This window comes from Eleutherodactylus coqui, chromosome 9 (genome assembly GCF_035609145.1).
Source record: "Eleutherodactylus coqui strain aEleCoq1 chromosome 9, aEleCoq1.hap1, whole genome shotgun sequence".
Classification (NCBI taxonomy): domain Eukaryota; kingdom Metazoa; phylum Chordata; class Amphibia; order Anura; family Eleutherodactylidae; genus Eleutherodactylus; species Eleutherodactylus coqui.
In genome coordinates this window covers 55,828,873-55,848,778 of record NC_089845.1, presented here as the reverse complement: position 1 = coordinate 55,848,778, position 19,906 = coordinate 55,828,873, and positions in this window count along the sequence as shown.

Below are 19,906 nucleotides of genomic sequence, written 5' to 3'. Positions count from 1 at the left end.
AAGGAAGTGACTGCCAGATCTAGTTCCGTATTACAAAGTGTTTCTGCGTGACAGTCACATAGTTAGGTCCAAATGGCATTCCAGGCATATTGTTTGGTCGCTAAGTTGTCTTAGCTGTTCGCCCTCTAGTTATCGCCTGTTATACTTCCTGGTCATGGATGAAAATCGCTTGGTCCTTAAGGCACAAATTTATAGGCTGGTCACTAAGGGAAAAACATGAAAATTAGCTTAAATGATTACTAGCATTTCAAACAACTTGATAGCCAATGTGATAACTGGTAAAAAAAAAATGTCATTCAGTTTCTGAAAAGTAACATTTTTGTGCTTAAAATTCAATCTTAAATACTGGCCAGGCTGAGCCTGCCTTCCTTTATAACTTGCTGTTCACTATTCTCTACATTATAAGAGACAGCAAGACAGGAGAACAGAAAGTAGGGGAAGGCGATGATCATTTTGCCCAGTGAAATGTATAGAGAGCAGAGGGTAAGGGGAGTAAAGGCCCATTTACACGGGATGATAATCGTTCAGAGTTGTTCAAATCCACACGCTCCCGCAGGAATTTGAATGATGCACGCCCGTGTAAATGCATGCACAGACTGAGTGATAGTTTTTCAGTTTCTGCATGCAGAAAACTGAACAACTAGCTGTTTAGTGAATGACTGTCTGCTTACAGTGAATGGAGGCGGGCAGGGGGAGAATGCTCCTCGTCCCATTTTGCCTCCATGCTGGCTGAGTTCTGAGTGATGCCAGCAATACTCGCTCTTGTGTAAAAGCACAGGAGGAGCTTCACTGGGACACGTTGTTGGGCATCATTTGCCCGACAGTTCGTCCCGTGTAAATGAGGCTTAAGCTGCTAAAGGAATAGAGGCTCACACAGACATGACTACAGCTAATAGAAAGTGATCGATTACTGTATTTTAGCTAATGAAATCACATCTCCAAAGCTCAGTACTGCTGTAGTTTCATCCCTGATGTTGCTATCTTTCTGTATGTGTATTACAGGAGAGCAGAATCTGCAGTTTTCTCTATGTGCAGTGTATAGAACACAGTATAATAGGAGGCTCCACCCATCAGTTCAGAGAGAACTAAAAATCACAGATACAGCCTGTGGAGGGAAAAAATGGAGATGGTGATAAATGCAGGCTACTAGTCATAACGACTACAGATAGTGTTATATCTCATGAACACACATTTGGCAGCTTATTCAGAAACACTATATGAAAACAAATCCACACTTTAATGTTTTTGTGTTTGTAGACGGCCCGGAGTGAAGGTTAGGAGTTGTGTCCTGGGTACTATATCATTTATTCTCTATAGCAAACAAATGTATTTTCTCAAGTGTTTGGTTGGAGAGGTTTCTTACGCTGAGGTCACATGGTGACTTCTTGTAGCGCAACCTTTCAATTTTAACTGTCAAGCCATAGCCCAAGGGAAGAATGTGTTTTGCATGTAACGGAGTGCCCTACTGTGAACTGCATCTGTCACTCAATAGTTAAAATTGGAAAGTCGCATTACAAAAGGTCTCCATGAAGCCCCAGACTTGTTCAGAATATACATATATACTTATGTAGTATGATTTGTGGCCAATCAATTCAATAGTCTGCTAATGCCTTATTTGCTATATGTTTGGCTGAGAAGAACACATAATGTAATGGAAAATCTCTACAGCATCTTATCCTCTTCTCACCCCAGGGCGTATATTTATGTCCTGGGCGTGCAGGCTTTGTATAGAGTGGGATCAGGTGCCGATCTCTCTCCATACACGGCTGAAGGCCCGCAGAGCTGCCATGACTGATTGTCTGTCAGACTGACTAGCTGCCATTCAGAATGTGGTATAATGTAGTACTATGGTATTGCATTACATTGTATCAGCAATCAAACAATCACAAGTTCAAATCCCCTATGGGGACTTGAAAAAAGATGGAAAATGATAGAAAATAGAAAAAAGAAAAGGTAATACATTTTTGAAAAAAATGTTTTTCCATACTTATAATAGAAAAAAAATCTAAACAAAATGCCAAATCTATTATTTATCCCGCAAAATATGAACGTTGTCAGAAAAAAAAAAATACACAGCGCCAGAATTGCCACTGAAAATAGAACTTATCGCTCTCACACATTCGGTCAGCAAAATACTGCGACTTTGAGGTCCCTGCCTCCGACAGCGGGTTTTAGCGCACCCCAGCATTGTGATGGGCGATGAGGTGCGCTAAATGTGGCAAGATAGAGCAGACAGCACTCGAAAAACGCAGCACTATAAAGCTCCGCGATTGATCGCATGTCTTTGTGGCCCCATTGAAATTAATGGGAGCGTTAAATTGTGAGTACCGCGGCGTTCAGAATGCAGCAGTAATTACAGTAAAAACTGGGAGTGAGAGGGGCCTTACTGGTATGTCCTAAAATACCTTGAACCTTTCTCTTTTCAGTGATGTGCGGATTGTGTACCTGCCTTTTGTTATTTGTAAGTAAATTCCCAAATCTGCTTCTTTTTGAATAACCCTGTATATTTTTATCGATTGGGCTTTGGGGGCTTGTGTTTTGCATGGCAAGCTGTAGTTTTCATTATTTTGGAGCACATACATCTTTTTGATCACTTTTTGTTAAATTTTTTGGGAATACAGGCTAACTCATAATTTTGGCATTCTGTACTTTCTTGATACAGCCCCTCTCCCTGTGGGATAGATAGTGTTATATTTTAATAGTTTGGAATTTTAAGGATGCAACAATACAAATTGGTTTTTTTTTAATTCATTTTTTTATGAGAAATTGTAAAAGGGTTTTATAATATTTTTATTAGGGATGAGCGAGTATACTCGGCTAAGGCACTACTCGCTCGAGTAATGTGCCTTAGCCGAGTATCTCCCTGCTCGTCCCTAAAGATTCGGGGCCGCCGCAGCTGACAGGTGAGTTGCGGCGGGGAGCAGGGGAGAGCAGGCGGGAGAGAGGGAGAGAGAGATCTCCCCTCCGTTCCTCTCTGCTCTCCCCCGCAGCTCCCCGCCCCGCGGTGGCACTCAAATCTTTCGGGACGAGCGGGGAGATACTCGGCTTAGGCACATTACTCGAGCGAGTAGTGCCTTAGCAAGTATACTCCCTCATCCCTAATTTTTATACATTTTATCACAGTTTTTTTGTTCTACGAGTTGATCAACTTGTACTATATATCACAATACTTCTGTATTGCCAGTATATAGTATTTTCAATGTTGCCACAGGCAGGGCATATTAGGCATTCATGCATGGCAGTCCTGGTAACTTTCAATCATCAGCCTGTGATCACTTTGCAGGGCGTCAATGGGCACCCCTCCAGCTGGCTGCTTAGACACACAATCATCTTATACCACAACGTCTAAATAGTTAATGGCCAGATAGAACTAACTACGATTGCGGTACGGTTGTAATATGGTTGCTGGCTTTGAACTTTTCTGAGCTGGCTCCTAAATTAGCATAATCAGTCTAGGCTTAAAAAATACACATATACGACATATCTATTACATGGACTGTCAGCAAATGGATGTGGATCTGCCTTACCACACCAATTTGGCTTTGGGCTAAATTTGAGACAGGATCTGGGGTACCCTGGTTTTTACGTTATGACCATTTAATTAGGATCTAGTCTTTGCTGCATGCAGGGTCCCCAGGCCATTCCTTGCAGAAGTTATGTGACTGGTGGTGGTACACAAGACCATGGTGTGGTACCTAAGGATGTGAACAGAAATGTACCCAGGAGACGTGGCCGAGATCAGAGTAGGCAGCATAAACTTCAGTATGGGAGTCAGGTAAGAGGTCATGGCTGGCAGAACAGGTGCAATATGATAAAGAATCTGAGTCAGGGCAGGCAGCTGGCAGAGAAAGGGCATAGTCCAATAAACATAGCTGAGGTCAGAGATGGAAAAGTCAGGATAATCAGGAACAAGTAGGAGTCAGAAAACCACACAAACTACTGGTCAGGATTACACAACACATCCTCCTTAGGAGGAGGATGCCTAGTATAGGCCAGGGGGCATAGAGAGTATTTATGGCTGAAAAAGACATATGTCCATCCAGTTCAGCCTATTACCCCACCAATGTTGATCCAGAGGAAGGCAAAAAAAAAACTCCAATGAGGTAGAAGCCAATTTCCCCCATTTAAGACGAAAAAAATTCCCGGGTCCGGTCTAGAACTTACAACCTCGTAGAAGCTGATCAGGTTGATTTGACAGAAGTGATCTCCCACAAACCCATGCTGATACGGAGTTATACAGCTCTTTTCCTTGTGGTACAACAGGATAACAGCTTTACAAACATTTTACCCACAACTGAACTAAGACTTATCGGCCCGTAATGTCCACTTTTTGACCCATTTTTGAATATTGGCACTACATTGACTATGCGCCAATCCAGTGGAACAGACCCCTGATAGGGGATAGGCTTGGGACAATTTTGCAGAGCCCATGCTTGCCCTTTAATTATGGGGATAGGAGTGCATGTGCCCTACTGGCAGAAGCAAAGGACTCTACACTGGGGAGAACACTGCATCTGCCTCAGGCATGTGAATGGCAACTGACCGCAGCAGATGAGACAAGATGGTAGTGCATCGTGACATGGACATTCATCAATGTAAATTTCATCACCAAGTAATCCTAAATATTAGGCATTGCTTCATTGGCTCCCTTAGAAACTGACAGGTTGCACAATTGTCTACCCTACAAAATAGATGTTCACATTATCAGTAGGCGACAGGTCTAGTATGTGGGCAATGGTCCGCTTAAACGAGCCGAGAATCTAACGATTCTCGCTTGCCAAGTGGAACGGACTGATGACATCATCACCAGCTCGTGCGCGGTCAGGCAGTATGTTTAGATGGCACGATTCTCCTTGTTCAGTGTCGATCCCGCTGCATACAATGCAGGTGCTGGCTGTTTCTTACAGCTGACACCTGCCCACAACAGCTCCGATAAGCTTCACCGCAAAAATACGCCCATCAGATGGGCAGCGTATATCGGCCGGGCGTGAAAGAGTGGCTGATATACGCTCGTGTGACTGAAGCCTTAAACTGAAGGATTATTGTCCAATTTCCTCCGTTTGAACTATTTTCTGAACGATAATCGTTCCGTCTAAACGGGGCGTAATATGAAATGTGGGTCCTCAGCGCTAGTCCGTATATCAGCTCTCCTGTACTGCCCACTGGAGGAAAACAAAGCAAATTTATTCAGCACAAAGTTACTTTTTATCAGCAATTTCTTTTTAAAAAGAGAGATGTTTTTTCTTCTATGCAATATGAATAAACTTACTAGAAGTTGTGAAAAGACAAGGTGATGCACACCTTTATAGCCTGTCAATTCACAATTATCTGTTGCCTGGGGATGAGCGCTGGGTCACAGTGACAACTGGAGCAGGGGAAACTGAAACCAGTAGAATCCAATCTGGTGTTTTCTCTTTCTTTTTTTTTAAGAAAATAAGTATATTGCATGCTGTCAGGATCAAAGCACCTGTTGATGGTTTCAGGTTTTTTCTTGTTTCTACAGGGTAAGGAGGAGATAAGCCAGATGGCAGGTGGGTGAGTGAGCAAGCAGAGCGCTTTCACAGTAGTTGCCTGAGGCACATGCTGCAACAAGAGTTTCAAAGCTCTGCCTGACTTAGCTATTACTGAAGATGTATGTGATCAAAGATTGGTTAATTTCTCCTTAGTTATTAGTTTCATTTACTTACTGCTTTCACAGAATTTAACTTTGTAGCCACATGTGTATATAAACCACATCAATATCACTATTTATCTCCAACAGAAACAACATTATTACATGTGAAAGGGCTTGGAGGTTCTATGCAAGATATTCTGAATACATATTCTTAAGCCATCGTTCATATCAGCGCTTGACGCCATTATAACTTCACCAAGTTCTGCTGTGGGAGCAGAGCAAGGAAATGGAAATTAATGGTGGTGCCAGGTATGACATTTGCCAAACACCAACAATGCCTGACGGACCAAATTAGCTACAATGTGATCCATCAGGGTCACCTTATTGTATTTATCAGAAAAAAATAGTGCTGCATATGGTGGTGTTTTGGGGCTTTTTTGCAGTAATTTAACAGAGTCTGCAATGGAGCCTGCAATGAAATGAACAGGCCTAAGAACCATTGAGTAAATCACACATGTCAAACACAAGGCACGCAGGCTGTGTATCAAAAGTAACAGGCAGTCTACTCACCCCACCTGCAGCTCCGGTCTGGCAGCGACAGTGCAGAGTCTGTGACCACTGACCTCTCCCTCCCCCAGTGTCTGCATGCACCCACCATCGTGTATGCAGCACAGACGCCGAGGAGAGAGGTCAGCGGTCACAGACTGGACCCGAGCTGCAGGTGGGGTGAGTGGAAGGCCTGTAGGGATGCTGCCTGGCCAGAGGCCAATAGAGAGGTTGCTATTACTACTGGGACTACTATGGGGACACTATTACTACTGGGGTCAATATAGGAAACACTGTTACTATTGGGACACATATAGGGGCCACTGGGGTCACTATGGGGTTTACTGTTACCACTGGGGCCCCTATGGTATTCACTGCTACTACTAGGGCCACTATGGGGTTTACTGTTACTACTAGGGCCACTTTAGGGTTCACTGTTACCACTGGGGCCACTATGGGGTTCACTGGTATCACTGGGGCCACTATGGAGTTCACTGGGGCCACTATGGGGTTCACTGGTATCACTGGGGCCACTATGGAGTTCACTGGGGCCACTATGGAGTTCACTGGGGCCACTATGGGGTTCACTGTTACCACTGGGGCCACAATGGGGTTCACTGGGGCCACTATGTGGGTCACTGTTACTAGTGGGGCCACTATGTGGGTCACTGTTACTAGTTGGGCCACTATGGGAAAAAAGAAAGCAGACAAGTAGAGATGAGCGAGCGTACTCGGATAAGCACTACTCGCTCGAGTAATTGGCTTTATCCGAGTATCGCTGTGCTCGGGGCTAAAGATTCAGGTGCCGCTGCAGCTGACAGGTGAGTCGCAGCGGGGAGCAGGGGAGAGCGGGCGGGAGAGAGGGAGAGAAAGATCTTACCTCCGTTCCTCCCCGCTCTCCCCTGCAGCTCTCCGCTCCGTGCCGGCACCCGAATCTTTAGCCCCGAGCACAGCGATACTCGGATAAAGCCAATTACTCGAGCGAGTAGTGCTTATCCGAGTACGCTCGCTCATCTCTACAGACAAGCTCATTTAAATAGTGCGCAAATACACATTGAATACCTAGGTTTCCTGATTATTTGCGCCCACCCATTCACTTCAATAGCCTATTGTGGTGCGTAATGCACACCAAAATAGGTAATGTCGTGTATTTTTTCATGCCAACGCACATCACATGAAAAAGTACGCTCTTGTAAATGAAGCCATAGAAACCAATAGTTCCTGCGCAAATACGCTCTATGTGAAAGAGCCCTCACCATACAATTACAATCGGCTCTTTGAAAGCAACCAAAAGGGCTGATGTGGCCCTCAGTGAAAATGTAAAAAATTTAAATAGCTTTTTAGAAAATAAAACTTCCCGTTTTTCATCAATGTGCTTGTGTAAAGGCTTCTTTCTTGCAGGATTTGGGTCCATCTAACCAAGCAAATTATTTTTCCAATTTAGGGCTCTTTCACACGGGCGTAGGAGTTTTTACGTGCCCCCGTCGGTGCTGTAAAAATGCATGAACAGGCGCACAAATCTGTTATTTGTACACCCGTTCAGATGGCCCGTCACATATGCCCCGAGCCCGAGATACCGTCAGGCGGGAAGGGAGACAGTTTAGCTCTGCTAAACTGCCTTTCCCCTTTCTGCCCCCATGCCGGCTCTCTGCAAGGGGAGAGGGCGGGAGCTAGTGTGCTAAGCTCCTGCCCCCTCTCCGCCCCTTGGCAGCCAGCAATGGGATCGGGCAGGAGCTCAGCAACTACCAAGGGGGGCGGAGAGGAGGATAGAACGGGGAGGGAGTTTAGCAGTTACACTGCTAAACTCTCTCTCACCTCCCTTCTCCGGCAGCTGTCATCGGCTCCCACAGGAGTCTATGCATCGGCCGACGTATTCCAGGCAGAAAGATAGTTCCAGGACTATTTTTCCTGCCTGGAGTAAAAGCACCTGGCCGAAATGCACTATCTTGGCTGTCCTGGGCGCTTTTACGTGGCGGAAAATCATCTGTCTGATCTGATGCATTGGAATCCAATGCATCAGATGGTGGCGTACATCGGCCGGCCATGAAAACGGCGGCCGATATACGCTTGTGTGAATAAGCCCTTAGGCTGTGAGTGGTGACACAGCACAATTGCTGTTGGGCAGAAAGGCAGAATGTGTTGTCTGTGGGCCGGCATTGTTCAGTGGCATAAATTGGCGACTGCCAAGGGCACTGCAATAGAGCTGTAGCAGAGATTTTGTCTGCTAACTTAAAGTTAGCTGAACTGTGTTTGCGTTTAGCTGTAAATACCCACCTTGGAATCATCCACACGGAATACCCAGGACCGGAAAAACACTCCAAAATGATACCCAGTTGCAGCTAGTCCTGGTGAATGTTGCCAATTGATACTCCACTCAGTTTGTTAAAGGAGTTGTCTAATTGTAAACTACTGGTGGCCTATCAGCAGGATAAGCCATCATAATAGATTGATGGTGGTCTGCCTCCTGGGACCCTCGCAAATTAACTGTTTGCTGGGCTAGTCGACTTATACAATGAGCTGATTTCTGAATAAAGTAGACAGCTCTGTTCTCATTACAGTGGCCAAGCTTGGTATTGCAGACCAAGTTCCCATTCACTTCAGTGTCTGCAATACCAAGCCTGGCAGCTGCAGAGAGAATAGCCTATAGCTGATTGGTGGGGTTTCCTGGCAACGGGCCCCTATCCTGCTGATAGGCCAATAACACTATTCAACTGGGCAACCTTTTTAATATAAGTTTGAAATCATGTGGCCACAACCAGCTCCTGTGCCTCCTGACCGTGTCACCCGCTTGGATCCCTGCTTCCACAAATTCTTTCAGTGGTTCTCAGAGGGGACCCATAGGCCGGAGGTAAGCCCTGGGGATTTCTCACACTCACTCTCAATGGGCCCATTCAGCCACTTGTTCCAGATCAATGCTGTATGTGGCTGCAATTTGCTTAAGGGTGCTTTCAAAGGGGGCAAAATTATTTTGCACCCAAATCTCCAACTTATTCCGCTGCCGCACCAAAATCCACAATTCTCATTGTGGCTTATGATGTGGATTTACAGGTTGATTTAAGCCATTCCAACTCCACATCCAAATCCGCATGGAGACATGTGGTTTTTGGTATAAGATCTTGCTGTGGGATGAAAGAAAAAAAGGCAGCGTCCTTAAGGGGTTATTCTGGGATATTTGTATTTTTTTTCTACTAGATGATTGGCAGAGTCTCATGTCTCGGTTCACCGCCGATCAACTGATTCACTGCAGTCATCACAGAAAGCACTGACCATAGCGTAGTGGCCTGTGTTGGTATTGCAGACGCAGCTTCTGTTGAATTCAATGGGAGCTGCGCTTGCAGTATTAATCCGGGACACTGCGCTGTGGTCAGCATTTCTGCTCCCTGCGCTGACTAATGACAGCGGCCCCAAGAATCAGATGCACAGCAGTCATTCGGACAGCTGATCCCTGTTGATCATTTATTGATGATCTGTTGGTCCTCAATGGAAAAAATGTAAACAGTACCAATCTGCCATATGCTCCCATGTTGCCGCTCACATGAATTGCATGAAATACGAGTGCAAATAAATCGCATCATGTTATATCTTGGCACGTATTACGTGCGCATGCATGCCAAGATGCAAGTGCATGGCAATTGACGGCAAGCAGGATGTACACGTACTTGCTGTATGTTCGCATGTGGCACACAGCAAATTACAGCCATGTAATGTACTGAGCATGAATGCGTACTCACGCAGGAGATCATGCACAGAATGCCTTTTTTGTTTTATATTTCCCGCGCCGTCGCTTAGCGATGACGCTGATAGCCGCAGCTAATACAGCGTATGGGCTGCAGGTATATCAGCGACTATTAAATAATTGCACTCTATGTCGCGGATTCAACAGTGAAATAGAACAAGCAGCATTCTATATTACACAATTCCAACCCGTTAATGTGATCGGAACCACATAATTCAATGCATTTGATCGATCCACATATTATGCGGATCAAACACTCGCAGAATCTGCAATTCCTATCCGGTCGTGTGAGACCGGTCTTAAGTGGATAGTGCACTTAAGAGTAATTTCACACGAGCAAGCACGATATCGGCCATGAAACTCGGCCCAACATCGCGCTAAGGGCGTATTTAGACGACCGTATATCGGCTGGGTTTTCACGCCGAGCCAATATACGGTGTCCTTGTCTGCGGGGGGGGAGGGGGGAGAATGGAAGAGCCAGGAGCAGGAACTGAGCTCCCGCCCCTTCCCCACCCCTCGCCACTATTTGCAATGGGAGGGGCAGGATGGGGCGGAGCTAAGCGCCATTACTTAGCTTCGCCCCCTCCTATTGCAAATAGTGGCAAGGGGCAGGTGCTCAGTTCCTGCTCCTGGCTCTTCCATCCTCCTCCCCCTGCAGACAAGGACACCGTATATCGGCCGGGCGTGAAAAACGAGCCGATATACGGTCGTCTAAATAAGCTCTAAGGAACATGCAGTTTTCCCGCGGATGCAAGACGTTTTTGCGTCAAAAACATCTCGCGGCAATTCACGGAAGTAGCGGTTCAAATGGGAATCCTTGCATGCCAATCGTTGTTTTTGCTGGCCCCATTGAAAACAATTGCGAGGCTTTCCAGGGGAATGCGCAAAGATAGGACATGCTGCGATTTATTTTTCCCCGCGCTGCAATGCGGGGAAAAAGAGCAGAAACGCTCATGTATATGATCCTAGTCAAAAAATGGGGGTCATCTTTGCGCGATTTTCTGGGCCGTGTGAAAGTGGCCTAAATGCAACTACAACTAACATATATATTGATAAACATACACAGCCACGTTTTAGTGAAGATTTACATTTTCCTAAGGGTATATTCCCAAGGTTCAGTTTCACGTGTAAGTTCTATTAGCAATATGAAGTGGAGTTCGTTAACACACTCATTTCAAAATGTTTATTCACCTGAACAATATTGCTCTTGTAATGATGTCCTATTTTTGAGTGATAATTGCCCATTATTTCCTATGGGATCTTTTTTAAAAACCGCACTGCACTTGCCATGCAATCTGCATGCGAGGGCGATGCTTACTATTAAAAACAATTGGAAGCACTTACAATTTTTACATGCGTGAGAAAAAAATCGCAAGTACATAGACGCATGCAGAATTGCAATTTTTGCAAGCACAATATTGGTCTGGGTGTGAATGCACTCTAAAGGCCGAATGCACACTGGAGACCCCTGCTTATCTGGTGGGATTTGCGCTGCGGATGTGACGGCTGGTGCGTCAGGCACATGCACAATACAGATTGTGCTGTGCCATTGCTAGGTAATGAGGTGGATTCCGCTGCCTGTCCGCAGCGTCAATGGAAGCCATCCACACGAAAAATAGAGCATGTTGCAATTTTCCATCAGCGAGCAGAAAATCGCAATTGATTTTTGCTCGTGAACATGGAAAAGTGATTTTTAATAGGATGCTATGGGCAGTATTTGCTGTGGAATCTGGAGGTGGATGCCTGCTCCGGATTCTGCAATGCAAATACACCCATGTGCATTAGCCCTACAAGTGGGAGTGGATTCCGGTGCTGGGAATGAGCGGACTGGTAATTTGAGGTCAGAAGCTTGAAGCAGTGATTTACTAACAGCATGGCACTATAGAGAGAGAGAGCAGGACGGTCGTATGTTCGGTGTGCATGATGCAAGGCAGCGGTGTACTCCCCGCTCTGCCTCCTCTGTGTGTAGAGTGGAAGCACGGGAATCAGCACGCAGCTTCACACTGCAGACTCAGCGATGCCACGCGACTGTTGCTATGGAGATAGAACGTGAGTACTGTGACGTCACAGGATAAGAGCGCTCAGCGCGGGAGAATTTGGCGGCTAGTGAGGCGCGCTGTCAGCGATGTGTTGTGCAAGCGCTCACCTCCCGGCCCCGCCGAAGTAATTACTGGAATCACCTGGGGAGGAAATGATACACGATATGTTCATCTCAGTGCAGAAAGGCACAGCCGACAGGGAAGCAGAATCCAGTCCGACACATACAGTCTGAAGTCCTGTACAACCCACGTGGCACCAGATACTGAAAAAAGCCAAATTGTATCTGTTCAGTGCAATGTATCTCCCCTACTAAGTGAGAACATTAAGGAGGGATCTATACAGGGCGTATTTAATGCAGAATGTCCGTGCGGATGCTACACAAAAATTCAGCATTTACAGAACCAGCAAAGTGGATGGAATTTTAAGCATCTCGTCCACAAGCTGCGGAAATTGACGTGCGGTGCAGAATTTAATTCCGCAGCATGTCAATTTTATCGTCGTCCCCACTGCGAAATTCAGCTCTTCTCAATTAAGGGGTGAATTCTGCACGGAAGTATGAAATAAAATGCGCTTCAAAATCTGCACCACCTGGGTTAGGTCTGGAGGCAAGCTTTCTGCTACAAATCAGCCCCCACGTGGACCCAGACCAAGGGCTCTCTCGCATGAGCATTTTTTACTGCGTATTAGGGGGTAACAAACTATACATTCCTTTCAACTGTGCCCTTCACACATAGCGCCACAAGTACACAATGCATTACGTACTGCTGTGTACTCCTGCATTGGAGATAAGCCTGCGGCACACAGTTCCTTAAGGACTCAATACTTTTTTTTCCCCCTAATTTTCCTTTTTTTCTCCCCCCTTTTAAAAAATCATAACTCTTATTTATCCATCGACGTAGCTGTGTTAGAGCTTGTTTTTTACAGGACGAGTTGTATTTTTCAATTGTACTGTGTAACATACCATATAATGCACTGAAAACAATTCTAAGTGGAGTAAAATGGGAAAAACCCCGAAATTCCTCAGTCTTTGGGAGGGTCTTGTTTCTATGGCGTACACATTATAACAAAAATGACGTGATACCTTTATTCTATGGGTCAGTACTAGAGATGAGGGTACTTACTCGTTCAGGGAGTTTTTGCACTCGAGCACCGCTTTTTCCGAATAACCGACTACTCGGGCGAAAAGATTCAGGGGGCGCTGGGGGTGAGTGGGGGGGTTGCAGAGGGGAGTGGGGGGGGGGGAGAGAGAGAGCTCCCCCCTGTTCCCCACTGCTACCCCCCCCCCCCCCCCGCTCCACCACACCGCCCCCCGAATCTTTTCGTCCGAGTAGTCAGTTACTTGGAAAAAGCGGTGCTCGAGTGCAAAAGCGCCCTAAACGAGTACGTTCGCTCATCTCTAGTCAGTACGAGTACAACAATACCAAATTTATATAGTTTTTTTTTCTGTAATATTTTTTTGCAAAGGCATTCAATTTTTTATTACTAATTTTTATTATTTAATTATTATTTTCTACCGCCATCTTCTGACAACCATAACTTTTTAATTTTTCTGTTGACATAGTGGTACACGGGCTTATTTTGAACGGGACATCCTATAGTTTCTATTGGTACCATTTTGGAGTACATACGACTTTTTGATTGCTTTTTATTACGTTTTTTTCTTTGGAGACTGGATGACCAAAAAAGTACAATTCTTGCGTTGTTTTTTTTTTTTCCTAACAACGTTCACCTTGTGGCGTAAATAATGCGTTACTTTGATAGATCAGACTTTTACGGACGCAGCGATACCAAATATGTTTTGGGGTTTTATTACTTAGATTATTTTATTATAACTATAGATTTTTTTTTCACTTTTATTACTTTTCATTTTTTAAATAATTAATAGAACTTTTAAAATTTTAATTTTCAATTTTTTTTTTAGTCCCCAGAGAAGACAAGAACTTGCAATGGTTTGATCGCTCCTGCAGCATAATGTAATGCCACAACATTACACTATACCGCGATCTGACAGGCAATCTGCTATTGCAGCCCTGGGGGCTTTCAGAAGGCTCCCGGCTGCCATAGCAACCCGTAGCCTCATCGCGGAGGGCAGTATGGGTCAGAATTGATTGCGGCATTTAAAGGTTTAACAGCTCTGATCAGCAGCACGGCTCATCAGAGCTGTTGTGGTCGGGTAGCAGCTATGCGAAACAGCTGGCATCCTCACTGAATGAAGCTGGATTGACCCGCGATCCCCCTTCATACAAACCCCTAACCTCCAGGGCACAAATTTACATCTTGTAGTGTTTAATCAAGCATATGCGTCGCAGTATCTTCATAGAACTTTCTTGACCCAATGATTACCTACGGTATTTGACTACAGTGGACAGACATCTACTAACCCCCTAGTGACTGGCCTATTTTGGGCCTTAACGACAAACAATTTTTCTGTAATTTTTATTGCTGCATTCCAATTCTTTTTTTGTCAACTTAGCTGTCTGAGGGCTTGTTTATTTTTTTTTGCAAGACAAGTTTTATTTTTTTAATGCCAGGATTTTGGGATAAGTATAATACATAATGTCCCCCCATTCCATCAAGAAAGGAAAAAACATGAGAAGACAAAACTAATACCAGCATTGTTTTTTCAGGGGTTTGATTACTCGGCGTTTACCATGCAATACAAATAACATGACTACTCATTCCTCCGTGCCAGCCTCTGGCTGGGCCTAACAGGCTTCCGAATATAGCTTACCCTGAAGCCATTGTTAGATTTCTGGCTGCAATAGCAAACCGTGATAGCATTGTGGCCAATTGGGTATAGAAGGAGGCCACGTAGATGCTTTAGTTAGCATTAACTACAAACTCTAAGGGATTAAACATACAGAATTGGAGGGTTCTCTGTTCTTGGCTGTAAAAGATGCTTTAGACAGCCCAGCTCCCAAAATACCCGGCACTACTATAAAAAGGCATGTTTGTGTTCACTAAGGGTTTTAAGATACATCCCATACATGCCAACAGAGCAGTTCTTCCTGGAAGCGGGGTTTGAATACCCTGCCTCCAGCAAGCTTATGCTCTGATTGGTTAATCCGGCGCCGCTTCAACCAATGAAAGCCGACGCTGGATTAACCAATCATAGTCATTCAATGATGTCGTTGAATAGCTGTAATTGGTTAATCGAGCGCCGGCTCTCATTGGCTGACGCAGCGTTTGATTAACCAACCAGAGCATTAGCTTGCTGGAGGCGGGGTATTCAAGGCCAGCTTCCAGGAAGAACTGCTCTGTCGGCTTGGAGGATGAGGTCAACTGCAGTAACAACGGAGACCAGCGCAAGGACCCGAACACCGGCGGTAGGTGAGTATTGGACAGCCCCCGTGTATAAGATGCAGTTAGATTTTTAACCCGAAAAAACGGGCAAAAAACTGCATCTCATATTCGGAAAAATACGGTACGTGGTCTTTGAAAACTGCATGCAGATTTTTATGTGTTTTTCTTAATTGTGGTTCAAAAGTACAATAAAAACATGAACACACCCTAAGGCCACTCTCACATGTGCATTCAAAAAACGCAGCTTCAATTAGTGGCATTTTTATCGCAATTTCGAGCAGCATTTTTTAACGCATGGTACAGCGTTTGACAGCGCTTTTTAATGCACCCCATCATTGTTATGGGTGAGCAGGTGCATTAAAAAACGCAAAAATAGAATAGACAGCTCTCGAAAATTTGCGCCGTCAGGAAAACAGCGTTCGGGCACAGGTTTGAGTAATCCCATTAAAATCAATGGGAGCGTTGTACCGTGGTTAGTACAGTGCTCAGGAGGCTGCACTAATAGCAGTAAAAAGTGGTGTGTGTGTAAGAGTGGCCTATGAGGCTGCAAACAAATTTTCATAGATTGCAGGAAATGAGTCATGTTTGGAAATATTACGCCAAGAGGCTAGATCATGTATGGAAATTCGTTTTGCAGCTGTATGCAGCACAATCTCAGTATGGGTACGGGAGGGGGGGTGAAGGCCCGCGAAGGGGGGCCCGGAGCTGAACTTTTGCACCCGAACCGCTGAGCCTTTAGCTATGCCCCTGCTAGCTATGTAGTTGAGCATCCTACTTGCTTTCCCTTTCGGACCGCACTGTGGACTCATTTTGAAGCTGTCAGAAATTAGAATTGCTAAATCCTTTTCCTCTGAAGTCCTCCACAGAACAACTGATACGCCACTAAGTCTGAGGATTTCCTCTCTGCAAGTGCCTTATTTAACATTTGGAAACACTGAACCTCAGTTTCCATTGTTTTAACTATTTATCCAGTAAACCTAAATACTTTTGTATGTTCAACATACCACCAGGAGTGTCAACCCAATTGCAGAGACAGACCTTACTTACCAACCCCTTAGTGACCGACGTATTTTGCACCTTAATGACCAAGCTCTTTACTGAGTTTTTCCATCATCCTTCTGAAAGTGTCATAAATTTTGTATTTTTTTCATCGATATAGCGATATGAGGACTTGTTTTTTTGTGAGGCATTTTTCATGGCACCACTTTGGGGTACATATAAGGTGTTATTAAACTTTTATAATTTTTTTTTAGTGGGGATGTAAAAAAGTATATAAATAATTCCATCATTGTTATTTGGGTTTGCTTTATTGACATTCACTGTGTGATAAAAAAGACATGACAACGTTATTCCATGCATCCGCATGATTAGGGCATCACCAAGTTTATAGAGTTTTTTTATGCGTTACACTAAAAACACTTAGAAAATAAAATTGTTTTACTGTTGCTGCATTACCAGACCCAGAACTTTTAAATTTTTTTTATTGAAAGACCTGTAGGACTTACAAGACAATCTGAAGTTTTTACTGCTATCATTTTGGGCTACAAATGACTTTATTATCACTTTTTATTCCACTTTTTGGGAGGAAGGAGTAGCAAAAAACAGCAATTCTAAAACAGTTTTTTTAGTTGTTTTCTTTAATGGTGTTCAGTGTGCAGGATAAATTATTTTTTTCCTTCATTCTGCGGGTCAATACAATTACAGCTCTACCGAGTGTTCTTTATATTTTTTACTCAATAAAAACTTTTTTTTTTTTTTTTAAATAATTGAGTCTGCATTCCAAGATCAATAGCCTTCTTATTTTTCCACCTACAGAACTATGCCAGGTCTTGTTTTTTACAGGTTTTACTGTTCAAGTAAACGATTTTAGGGCACATGCGACTTTTTGATGACTTTTTATTGCATTCTTTTGCAAGGCAAATGGATGAAAAATAGCAATTCTGGCTTTTTAAAAGTTATTCTTTACGCTGTTCACCATGTGGGATAAATAACTAAATATTTTAATTGTTCAGGTCATCACATGAGCTGCAATAGCTATTATGTGTTTGTTATTTAATTTAAAAATTATTTTGTGTGGGGGGGAGTATTTTTAATTTTACAGTATTTTTTTTTTAATAAACTTTACTGAATCTATTCTTACAATAGTTTTTTAGTCCTTCAAGGGGACTTTTAGATGTGATTGTTCGATTAGTAGCATAGTATATTGCAGTACTTATGTAATGCAGTGCACTATACATACACCGCCCGACCTTTAGGCTCTGCCGGAGGCAGCGTCTGATAGACTGATATACCCAACAGACACAGAGGCCTGAAGCTGAAGACCACTTCACTGAACAATCTATGTCAGTGGTGGCGAACCTATGGCATGTGTGCCAGAGTGGGCGTGCAGAGCCTTCTTTATTGGCATGCACGCCAATGGCTGCTCACTGTGGTAGAGATTACCAGCCAGGGTGCCACAGCTCCCTGGCTGGTAATCACTCAGCAGCACTGCTATGGGTGCACATACTATCGGCAGTCTGTGCAACCAGGATCTTACTCTCCTGACCTCTCCTCCTTGGTTCCGCAGGAGGAGAGGAGAATGGAGGAGGAGTTCAGGTGCACACACTTCCGACAGTATGTGTACCCCCAGCAGTGCCGAGAAGAGAAGCAGCGGTGCTTCGATGTCAAGGAGAAGATAAGTATATGATTCTCAGGGGTTTACTATGACTTTGAGGATTATTGTGGGGGTTACTATTATTACGGAGGCTTCTGTGCGGGTTACTGTTATTACTGGGGCTACTGTGGGGGTTACTATTACTACTGGAGATACAATAGAGGTTACTATTACTACTGGAGCTACTGTAGGAGTTACTATTACTACTGGGGCCATTGTAGGGGTCATTATTACTACTGGGGCTCTTGTGGAGGTTACTGTTATTACTGGGGCTACTGTGGGTGGGGGGCACTATTACTACTGAGGCCATTGTGTGGTTAATATGATTACTAAGGCCAATATTGGGGTACACTATTACTAATGAGGACACTGTGGGGGTCATTATTACTACTTGGGCTGATATAAGGGACACTATTACAACTGTGGCCAATATTAGGGTCAATATTACTACTGGGGCTGATATAGGGGACACTATTAATACTGGGGCCACTGTGGGGGTTACTATTACTACTGGGACCGATATAGGGGATACTATTACTACTTGGGCCACTGTGGAGGTCACTAATACTACTGTGGGCAATAAAGGGGACACTATTAGTACTGAGGCCAATATAGGGGTCACTAATACTACTGAGACTACTCTGCATGTGGCATCATACCTCGAGCTGACTTAGGGTGTGTTAACATGTGGCGAAAATGCTGCAGAAATTTTTATGGCAAATTACGCAGCATTTCCATATCTAAAAAACAGTCAAAATCTGCACCATTGTTGTGGATTTTGACTGGAAATCAGCCATGTATCCACTGCTGATTTAATACTGTTCGGTGCTCAACCTCGCCTCATCCGAAGGCTTCCCACTGTCAGCGCTCCGCGGCTTCTGGTTCCCAGCGGCCTGGTCAGGTGTGGTCACTACAGGCTGCTGAGAACCAGAAGCCAGGGAGCGGGTATGCAGCTGGTTTCCAGTCAAAATCTGTACCAATGGTACTCCAGTGCTCCAGCTAGGAAAAAAACACAGAGCGTTCCTCTCTGTCTATTTTGAAATGGCCCTGTCCTTTTTACAACGACAGAGGTAAAAATCCGACATGTTGGCAGGTTGCGATAAATAAGTAGGTTTTAGGTTGCAGTTTGGGCACACAGTCTCTAAAACGTTCACCATCACTGACCAATGTAATAAGTAACTTTCTTGATAGAGTACAGCATCGTTTGATTTTTCTTCTGAGTTTCCTTAGTGAGGTTAACAAAAAAAAATCCTGTGTCTTTTGTGTCATTCTCTGGATGACTCACAGAGGGTGTCTGCCTCGCCCTCGTGGAACCCTCAGATTACAAGGGCAAGGGGGATGATCTAACTGACTGCTCTACTGACTCATAGGTATTGAGGAAAATGCTAATATTCTTTCATCATGTGAGTCCCTACAAGTATAGAACACATACAATTCCAAGAAGAAGTAAGTGCACCCTTTGGAATTCCCTAGATATCTGCACTGATTAATGAGTGAGATGGACAAGGGAAATATTAAACACCGAGGCCTAAAAGACACAACCGGTTTTTTGGTACTTATTGATTCAGCAATTTAGTTCATTTTTCATCTCTGCATTTCATAACTTTTTCATTTGCCTGTCAACATAGTCACATGAGGCTTGTTTTTGTGGGATCAGTTGTATCTTTTAATGGCACCATTTTGGAGGACATACAATAACTTGCAAAAGTATGCACAGATGCAGCGTTAAGCCTGTTTAGTTGCATTACTAACTTGAATTTAATAGGTTTGTATTTTAGATTATATGTAATGAGCCTGACAAAATTGTCTGAATTGTTACAGTGGAATGAAAAGAAAAAAAACTTTTGTTTAACCCGTTAGTGACTTCTAATATGCCTTTTATATGTTGGTCACTAATGACTAGTCTACCAATGCATTCACCTGTCTACAGCGCCACTTCAGAAACACTGCTATCCCATCTCTGGTATAACAGAAGCTCAGATGTCTGAAGTCAGCTTGGCTCCTACACAAACAA